The following is an 11,462-nucleotide window of genomic DNA, read 5'->3' on the forward strand; positions in this document are numbered from 1 at the left end:
GTACATTTCTCATTAGATTTAAACAATTACAAATGAACATTCTCAACACTCAAAAACGGAACTAATATTTCTCACGCACGTTACTTCTCTCTCTCTCTCTCTCTCTCTTTCTTTCTCTCTCTTCACGCATTCACGCTTTCGCTTCTCTCCCATTTTCTCCTTCATTCTCTCGGCTCCTTTTCTTTCTCGCGCGCGCAACTCTTTTTCGCGTTAACTTATTTTGTGTCACGTATGTGCCTTACAAACGCTTATATATTTGGTTTTACGTCCTCCTTGCGATAAAAGATCAAAGTTTTTTTTTTTTCCTCTTTGCGAGCTTTCGTGGTCGCAGTAATAAATCTCCATACGTCTCTCTAATAATAGTCGGGACAATATTTAATTATAATCGTTAATAATAATTAATCGTGTCATTATTCGTCATGCGGTAGTAACATGAGTGTAACATCATCGTCACAGCGTTCGCGCGTCGCGCTCCCAAAATTATTTTTATCTATACACATTACGACGTCGCTTTTTTTTTGCTTATGTAAATATCTCTATGTATATACCAACGCCGGCTGCGGTCTTCATTTTTCCTTTTTTTCTTTATACGCTTATTACTTGTCGCTAATTTTACACTCTATCGCCGCGGAACACCGAAAAAATATCAGCGCGTACAATACACCACGAAGTTCGGACATCTGCCTTCTCTCTCTCTCTCTCTCTCTCTCTCTCTCTCTCTCTCTCTTCTATCACGGAAAAGTATAATGTTTCACTTCGGAAATTCGATTCATAATTCTCGGACGTCGATTACGACGTGTGCGCAAATAACTTCTGTGCGGGGGATCTGAGGTCGTGGGACCTAGAAATTCGAGGGTAAGAAACATATCGAGAGCATCCGTCGTCCATTAACGATCCATTCAGATTCTTGAAACATCGCAATACGAATATCCAAGAATCTCACGGTTCGAAAATCTTCAGGCGCATATATATATATATATATATATATATATATATTTAAGAACTTAGGCGGGAAAAAATTCTCAAGGGAGAGTCGGATCGATACGATAGTTAATTTTTATCGTATCTCTCGGAATGCAAGGATTTAAGGAGATCGCAAGTATTCGGAAACCTCGCGACTCGTGAACGCAAGAATCCGAAGATCCGAGAGTTCAAAACGCGGTTTCCAGAATCCGAGGAACCGCGAATTATGACTCAAGGATCGACGTGGGCGATTTGAATGCCGGGATTCAATTCGCGACAGGGATAGGCATGCGAAACCTCTCCTCGCACATTTCCCTCTTTCTTTCTTTTTCTCTTAACACGGCATTGGACAAACGTACGCACGCATCTGTGCGCTCTAATTAATTCCTTTTTATTACAACAAACTACGTGCTGAGCTCGGGGCATCGACGATCGCGCACCGGGAAAAATCGATTTATTCACCGCGACGGTATGTATCGTGGCGAAAGGCCGACTGCGCGAAACGGAGCTTTCCATTTAGAATTGCACATTTAGGACGAAACCCTCGTTTGGACCGGCGCGGCCGTCGTTTGCGGCTTTCCGTACAACCCCTTGTGCGCTCGTCCTCCCTCGCGGCCTCCCTTTTTCCCGCTCGAGACTAGTAATTAGTGATGATAACTATATCGGCTAATGGACTATTAATTTCCGTAGTTTTATCGTCAACTACCGCGCTAATTCTTTTTTTTATTTTGGATCGTACGCGCTAACTAACGCCGCCCAGAGTGAATCCTCGGACTCTTCGTTCTTCAATTTACGCGAACGGTTTTGTGAGAAGCGTCGCGCGAATCCGGACGAGGGCGAATCCAAAGAAAAATCTTTCACTTTCTCTACACAAAAATACATACACACGCGCGCGCGCGCACACACACACACACACACACACGCACGCACACGCACACACACACGCACGCACGCACACGCACGCACACGCACACACACATATCTCGGCGGAAACGTGTCGCGATCGTCGACGATCGCCGGCTCGGCTAACAACACCTTACGTGATCAGGACGCATGTTAAAAAGGACGACGACGATTCACTACAAATTCTTCGTCCCCAATTCCACGATTAGAGATGCTCCCGCACCGCTCTCGCATTACGCACGAAACTATAATCGACAGTATTTCCCGGGAAAAAAATTTTTCATACATAATTATACACATATTCATTCAACACGTATGAATATATGAACGAATATATAATTATAAATAATTCTATACAATATACATACACATTATATATAATATTCTTTATACTGATATATAATTATACATGATTATATATAATTATATATATTTATATATGGTCACATTTTATATATAATTATACATGAAACATTTCTTTCCCGGGCGCCGTGTCGCCGGCACGTATCGTAAATTTATGATAGACAATTCGCCAGTGTACGATCGCGAGCGATCGATTTGTGGACATAGCGGTCCGCAATATTAAATCGGGGGAGGAAGGAGAAGAAGGGCTTAGAATGCGAGAGATTCAGGGAGGTCTCTTTATGAAAATCCCAGCAGATTTTTGCAACAGGATCTAGAGAGCCGCGAAGCGTTCTGTAAACTCGAATCCAAACGTGAATTCGTACGGAAGAAAAGTTTGCTCGAACCGTCCGTCATTTCAGTATTAAACGCAGCCGATGCACGATGGAGATATTTTTTTTCTAGAGAAAGATATCCTTCCAGAAAAACCTTTTAAAAGTATCACACGGTAATATCGCCATTTAACGCAGAAACGATCGATAACTGGCCGTTCCGCCGATGGTCACGCTGGTTTCGTCAGTTTCGTCAACCGCGTAAATTTTTTCCGATGCGCAGCGCGCGCGCGGACTGCGCTTTTAATATTCGATGGAAACACCTGCGAAATCGAGATACGCCGCAACGACGAGGTATTCCGCGCGGGATAAGCGGCCATCGATTTTCCGAGTCGACGTTTGCAACTGCCAAGTGCTCCGAGCGACAATTAATTATTCGACCCGCGAGAACATCAGACTGTTAATAAATCAGTCGAGTGTTTACCCTTCCCAAAAAAAAAAAAAAAAAAACTACTCCCGACGAGGCGCTAATGCCAATGAATCATTTATTCCGAGTTCGGTGCAGACCGAAGAATCCTCATCGGAGGTCCTTTCGCGTCTCCGCCGATCGAAATTTCGTCGCCGCGCTCTCTTCGGCGCTCGACTCGCGTTACTTTAAGAAGCAAACGACGGGCGCCTTTCGTCGCGATATTATCGTATCGCGACGACACCATTAATCATTTCAGACATTTTTCAAGCGATCAACTTCCCTGTTGATCGAGCATCATTCAGCCGAAGATATCGCCGGCCACTCTGGCTCTAACAAATCAGGTTACGGGGACTCGGGTTTCAGAGCGGTCGTTATCGTCCGGTATACGTATCCCGTCAGTCGTTACGGAATTCTTGGAGAAAATTTCCCTCCGCCCGTGAAATCGCGGCGATAATCTCGCCGTACGACGCGACGCGGCGCTTACGCGATGTAGATACGCGAATTGGCTCGTTACAGGCCAAGGGAGGCACAGCGATCGTCCGAGCTCTATACAGCCTCGCGTGCACGCCTCATTTACCCCGTGTCGTCGCCGACGTGACTTCCGACGAGACTCAATGGCCGTGGCGAAGTGTCACGGCGGCCCGTTTCCGCAACGGCCTTATCGGCTCTTTGCGGAAAATCGTCGTCCTCTGAACGCGACCAGCCGACGACCTGCGCACGAAGGGCCGAGCGTGTAAATCGGAGTATCCCGCTCTCTCCGCGGAAGGGCACGGCAAAAAAGCGGACGCTGCTAATATTATCCAATTAGCATCCTTAATCTCTCGTTCGTTCTTAATGCGCGAGGCTAGGCAGGGTAGGGCTTTCCTCCTCGAAACAGGTTGCTCGCAAAGTCGAACGTCGTTTAGATTACTCGCGTGTAAAGAAGAGACGCGGAGAACGAGCGTCCCGGATTAATCCCGTGCGTGTTTTAACGTCGGCGACGTCGGGGAAACGGCGCTTTAGCTTTTCAAAGGGCTTGATTCTGCCAAAGGGAGTGCGAAGTGCCTTTTATCTCCGTCAATATTATCTCAATGCAAGCCGGTCAAAGATGTTCTTTCTTCAAGGTCCGATCTCCCGAGAGCCGTATTTATGTACGGGATGTATGGAGAGCGGCGCGATTTAACTCCGTTTTTCTAATTCGTGTAATGTAATCTTCTTAGGATGCACTTTTTCGATAATCCGATTGAATTAACGGGCAAACGAAGAAGACGAAAAGAAACTGGATTACGCGCACGATTGCCCGACAACTCGTTTGGGAATTTTCATTTTCCCGTGCGTATTTCGTTCTTTTCGAGAGTCCCATCGAATCCCTCCTCCACCTCTCTTCCTTTCAGCCCGTTTACGGGAAGTTGCATTGAAAAACGATCGTGAAACCGTGGGAGCAATAGATATCGCTTATTTGCTTACATTACTATGTATCTAAAAATTTTATATATTTTAAAGATTTTTATCAGAATTCAATACCGTGCTAAATGAAACTTTATTCCTCTAGACAATCGGCAGACTAAATTCTCACACCAAAACTGCAAATAAAAAATAATGTTAAATAATTTTACTACTCAAAATGTTCAAACTGAAAGACATTTTTTTTTTAGCTATATTCTCGTTGTCGCGAATAAGTGAAAAAAAAAAGCGAGCGCGATTCTCTAATTTGCAAAGTTATTCGGGGATTTTCGGACACAAACTTTCGATCGTGTTAATCCTATGAATCTCGAACTTGGCGAATTAAGGGCGATGATTAATTTAATGTTAACGTATAAACGCGAGATAACTTCTCCGCGTTTTCCCTCGCGGAACTTCTCGGTGGATCGAGTCGCGCTCAAGTTTCCTCTTGACAAGCGAATTAATCAAGGGAAAGGGGCGCCCAGAAGGACGGTCGATTGAATGTCGGAATTTTACTACACCGCGCTACTTCTATGACCGCAAATCTCGATCGGTTTCGATCGATTCAAAATTCTCTGTAAAGTGAGCTCATGCTGCCCTCAGCAGCTCGCTCTATCAAGGTCGAAAAGAATTTTTTCCACTTTCGGGTATTGTTAGAGGAGCAATTAATTTTAACAACCGAAAATCCATGCTCGCGATTTTAAGTATTATAAACATATACAGGGTGTTCATTAATGGTTGTACCCACTTTTTACCATAAGAGCATGGTTTACCGACAGATATGTATTTCTAATATTATTAATTAGAAATAACAAATGCGTGCTCCTATGGTAAAACGTGGGGACAACCATTAATGAACACCCTGTATACATTAACTGATGCATGTAGATCCGCTGCTACTTATCTTTTATGAAATGAAAAAAATACACACACTGTTGAATATTAATAAATCGAATTTAAATCAGTTCTTAAAGTTAAATAACATTTGTCATTTGTTAACTTCCACGCGTGTCAAAATTTAAACTGATTTGTATGACTGGATTGCTCAGTTCCAAAGTAAACCGTGTTCGTATTAACGTATAAATGCATCCGATAAATAATAAAATAAATTTCAACAATATACAATCGAATTTAATAAATCACTCGAGTTAAATTTTTTAATTCCGTTGTTCTGCAAATTAACGACATATTGAGATAATTAAAAAATAATTCGGATTGGGTACAATTCAACATTGCGAATTTAACAGTGTGTCACGCTGAAATAATAAAATTGTAAAGTATATTAAATAGCACACGAAAGTAGAAAGTAAAAATCGATTAAATACAGTCGACAAACTTGCAGAAAGTCATCTTAATCGTGAAACGAGATGAATGTTATATTCTCAACGAATTATTCAAAGATGTTTTGTGAGCAGAGTAACGGAGAAGGCGAATTATCGGAAACGATAGAAATACTTTTCAGCAAGATGTGTATCATTACTCTCTTCCTAATTGTTAAGCGAAACAACTTACAATACGGTTATCTCGCGCTGTAAATCAATCTTCTACGTTACCGGTCAAAGCTCAAGACGGTAAGATCAAAGGAGACAACAGTCCATAGTCGGGAAGAGAAAGCAGCGGATGGAAGTGGAACGGTAAATCTACCATGACGAAAGGAAAAAGGGGCATTTCCGACCGGACGTTGTTTCAACCCTCTTCCCATCGCTACCCACGCGCCATTCGCATCTCCGTAGCATGTTCTAATGGTGTCTACACTCTCCTCAAACGTATATACTCTCCTTGAAGTGACCGCGACAGTAATTCTCGACGCTTTGCGGAAGGCTTTTTTCGATCTCCCGGAATTTCCCGTTCGAAAAAGAAGCGAGAGAAAAGTCGAATATGCAAATGGAGGAAATAGAAGGAAATTGAAAAACAACAGCTAAACAAAAATGGACTATTTAATTGACAATGCGATTAACGAAGACGGAGAGACTATTTCGGATATAACGTTTCGCGGATTATTTATTATCACTAAAAAGAAGCGTTTAATTTAAAAATTATAGCAAAATATTTCATTTTTGTTTTTGGTTTCTGTTTTTGAAGTATTTAAAAATGCTTTTATTTTAAACGACGTTCAGATTTAAAGCATTAAAACGTTTAAAGTTATTTCAGATTCAAACGTTTCTAGTATTTTACATCTAAATAGACAGATTTAAAATCTAAAGCGTTTTCGAGCATTAAAAAAAAAAAAAAAACGGAAACGGAAGCAAAACATTTTGGTGTCTCAAAATAAAACGCTCGCTTTCTGATTGAACAGTTCGAGAGCCGTTCTCTACAAAATGTTAACCAAACCCTGGAAATTTTTGCTCGATTAAACCTCGCGGTTACTTTCGTGGCATAATAAATCCAGTCACAGCCCTATCGCCGCATCAGCGCGTATCGAATAAGTAAAGCGTATCGAGGCGCGCCGCGAATGTGGAACCGCGAAAACGCAGCGTAGCCGATATTATCGATTTCGCAAACCGTAGCAAGTCCTGAGCCCCCGCCGCTTCGAAGGCGGCGCGGCGGATTAATCCATCGGGAGAGAAACGGGGAAGAGAGCGCGGGTACTTTAATACGACTGTGAGAGAGCGTAACTTCCCCGCCGACGTCGCTATTCATTCAGACAATCTCTGAACATCCCAACGTCTTCACTTCCGCGGGCAAATTGCGCTTCTGCGGCCTGCTCATTGCATTATTACTCCGCGCTTTAACGGAGTAATTACACGGCTCATCGGATAAATTAAACAGGCACGATCTTTCCGCGTACGAGGAGAGAATTGCACCGCCGCCGCCGCCGTCGTCTTTCACTCCGAGAACGACGGCGTCGACGGATCGACCGCCAATTGTGCTCGCTCAGAAATCATCTTCCGACGTACGAGTTACGATGTTTCTAAGGCGACGATTTCAACGCGAATTATTCTCGGTTTATTCAATTTGCTATTTTAATAATTGCGCGCCCCTCTATATTTTCTAATCAAAGAAATATCCCCTTAGAACGAGAGAGAGAGAGAGAGAGAGAGAGAGAGAGAGAGAGACTCGCAACAATTATATATTTTACGATGGAAGTTTTTCGAACGTGAATCACGTAATGTCTACAATTTAATAACTTTAAATTGAAACTGCAGCTTTACCTCCCAGAAACTCTCTTTCTTTACATTTTTTTTCCCCTTGTGGCAAATTATTCTATGCCATTTTCCTTGCGCCGCGAACGTCATTTCTACCCCAAAAGTTGCAACTTTTTTTCTTTCCGATTCCGCGATTATTTGCATAATTTGATTCTTTTACCGTTAAGCGACACGGCACCGATGCAATTTCTCGTCGGAGAGTTTTTATCGAGAGGGGACCGCGTCGGGATGCGTCACGCACGCATGAGTATCCCAACGCGTATATCCGTCGCGAGCAAATCGTGCGCGAGACTATCAGATAACTCGATTAATTTTCCGATTTATTGTCACACGCTTCATCACTTAATGATGTATTTTAGTTGAATTCGTGTATCGGCCGAAGAAAACTTAGTCAAATCAACTCGAAACGTCGTTCCATGGCTTCTGTAGAGCATTAAATAAATAATTTTATTAAATCGACATTCAAACATTTACTCGTTTTATTATGGTCTTTCATACCCATTTATTTGTATTAATTTTTACACGATCCGTTTAATGTATTTGTTTAACTCGTTTAATCAGCAATCAGCGCCGGCAGGAGTGAACAGAATCGCAATTGATACGACCGCTGAATAGATTTCTTTTATAATGATCTTTATAATCGCACGGATGGATCAATATAATTGTATACATGTTTGCGATCGAGCGGTGATCGAGAGTTGCGAATCATCGAAATTTCGCGCGTTGCCCCGCGTAAGCGACAAGCCGTTTCGCATTCGAAGAAGATGCTTCGAGATATTAATTTTTACAATCAAAAAAATCAATTACAAATCAAATTTGATTTAATATAAATCGAATGAAATAAACTAGCGACTTTTTTTGAACGCGCTACGCAACTTTGATGAACGAGAAACATGAAGGGGAAGCATAATGAGTCGGGACTAATTTTTCGATTGAAATAAAACGTACGCATTCTCGAACAATTTTCCGCAAAATTAATATCTCAGTGGCGTTACGCTGCCGCGTCGACAAGAGTGCGAGATGTTAAATTCAATCCTCATTTTAAGAGCCGGCCACCCCCGGCCTCAGTGTCGAAGTGAATTTTCAGCGGTGGAGTCGCGCGCGCGCGCGCTCTATTAAATAAGACCTCAACCGTGTTTTATAATCGAATATACTCCATTCTCGTTGCAGTAGTTACAGCCAGCTACGCTACTGACTATGCAGCACACAATACAGTCATTTGCAAATTTGCAGTGCAAATCCAAAATCGTACTCGGCCGCGGTTTCGTTGGTGCTCAATGCAAACGGCTTCCCCGTAATGTATTACATACATCCCGATGGAGATCCCCCGATTTTCGCGGCCCCGACCACTTTGTCCGCGATCGATTGCCTACGATCCGACAGACGTAATCGCAAATCAATCGAGACACAAAGAAGATGCGAAGATACAAATTAATTGCGACTCGCAACTAGCGTGAAACCGATTGTAAATGCAAGTGAAAGTGTCAGGCGTACTTTTTCGCATCGAAGGAAACGAAACATTTCTGGGCCGCGCTAACGACCGCGTGCTAACGACGATAACGAGATTTAAAAAAAAGAAAATATATTGTATCTGTGAAAGACCCAAACGCGTCGTCGTTTCTCCGAACGCTTCGATGCTCCTTCGATTTATGTCCGCGACTCTTTTTCGAAGATTTTTCGTCTCTCGCACATCAAGTTCGTCCCTTCTCTCCCCGCCTCGCTTTCTTCCCCTCTTTCGCACATTTTCCCTTTCTCTCCCGCGCTCACCAATTCACTGTCATACCCGGTTTTGCGACAAGCATATGTAATATATATACACTACGTTAAACTACGCTTTAAGAGGCCTACTTAATTAATGGGCACACAACACGGGGGGTTAAGGTATAATATATATATAATACACATTATATATATATTTACGTGTTACGCGCTTAGATACAATGGCTAATTAGTTTTATAATCCGTTAACATCTTTGTCCGCCTGCACCTTCACTAATTATAAGTGCATGCTTTTTTTTTCTTCCTCCTTCTCTTCCTCCTCCTCCTTCTCCTCCTCCTCCTCTCATCATCATCTTCTTTGTTTCTTTTTGTTAACAACAACAGACTTACTTAACTCTAATTATGTTTCTGGTTTGTTACTTTCTAAGGCCTTGTTGCTAACGGATCCTGCTGTCGCTAAGGCAGTGGCTCTTTTTTTTTCTCTCTCTCTCTCTCTCTCTCTCTCTCTGTTTCACTCGCTCACTCGTTCTCTCTACATTCGCTCTTTTAGATTCACAGACACGTGCACGCGTAGTCCGAACGAGAAATCGACGATCAGCTTCCGACAAATTTTTGGGATTTGCTTCACGAACGCGATTCCTTTATGCATCTACAAATGTACGATACGCTTCCATTCGGAGAATCGACGATTCGTAAAGAAAGTATCGAAGTTCTCTCCACCTTGTACACCTCTCCGTACACCCTCCTCCCCCGAAAATCCGATTGACTCGAATCGTATTACTTTCACTTTCTTCGCGGCTGTTCGTTCGATCGTTGAGGTCACATTGATAATTGCGAGTCGATTTTATGGGTGGTTGCGACACGACGGGGAGATAGACCAGCGACCAATGCGAGCGAATTAGTCGCTGAACCGGAAGATCGATGCTCGTTTCATGATTATTAACCCGGCCTGAGCATAATCTCTGTTCGATTGATAGAATCAAGATGAGCGGAGATCCGTGTGATTAATGAAGTAAATCGTGGGGCGAGAAGCGATAAGAAGCCGAGCCGTAAAAACCGCGCGTCAGATCAAAGATTTTGACAATGATGTAATAAGTTCGACGGCAGACTTATTAAACCTAAATTAACGGCTGTTTCTCTCCGATAAACCGATCAATCATTCGCAAATGCAAACTTCCGAGTACCTTGAAATTATTGCAGTAATATTCGTCTATTTGTCTTTGTTTTTTTTTGGTTTTATTCAAGTCGGACACGACTGTCTGTGAATTTTATTGATAAATAAAGTGTGATAAATAACACCGGAATCAGGTTATTATTTCAATTAGTTAGAGAGATTAAAGTGGCTTTTTTTTTTAATATTAAAATCTCTTTAAGCTGAACAACGTGTGTATTGCGACCATCGTGGTGAAAGTTTTATGTAATTACGCCGTCGGGAGACACGGCGAGAATATCGTGCTCTCCATTGTATCGCGAGGACGATATTATGATGACACCTAATGGCGATAATAAGGCCGGGGCACGACCCGCGCGCACCATACCTTTCGCAATAACGAAGAGTATTATGAAATCCGCGGACAGCGCTGTTATTACTCGGCAACGAGTATTTACCGAGTGCGCTTTCCCTCAACGTTTCCGGCCTCGTCGAAATGAGAAATCCGCTCGTCAGCCGAGCTCGTCCGACTGCGAGCTAAAGGGCAGACTCTGTACCTCGGAGCTGTAGCATTAAGGCCGTTTTCGGCCGGCTGACGCGAATCATTTCGCCGATATTCGGAGCGAATATTTTATGTTTAAAGCGGAGAGTCGCAATTATTCGACAAAATACGTGCGACAGTTTTCGACAGGTCGGTTCACTTGGAACGAAATGAATATGAATAAAATGTTTTAGAGGTAATAATATTAGCTTGCGATATTCATTGATTATTATTGTTTTTTTAGATGTAAGATTCATAAAAGGACGATAACTATATAATATATAATTTTGCGGCAACGAAAGAGTTACGAATTTGATTCCTTGAACTTGCCATAATATTGCTCGGAGGTACAGGGCTTCGACAAAGTGGGCAATATATAACGTGCCGTCATAATTTTTCACGAGCCGGTCTGACACAAGGAGTTATTATTAATCGGACTACGGACCACTTGAAGATGACAGCGAAGCTTCGTCGA

The sequence above is a fragment of the Solenopsis invicta genome, chromosome 6 (genome assembly GCF_016802725.1).
Source record: "Solenopsis invicta isolate M01_SB chromosome 6, UNIL_Sinv_3.0, whole genome shotgun sequence".
Lineage (NCBI taxonomy): Eukaryota > Metazoa > Arthropoda > Insecta > Hymenoptera > Formicidae > Solenopsis > Solenopsis invicta.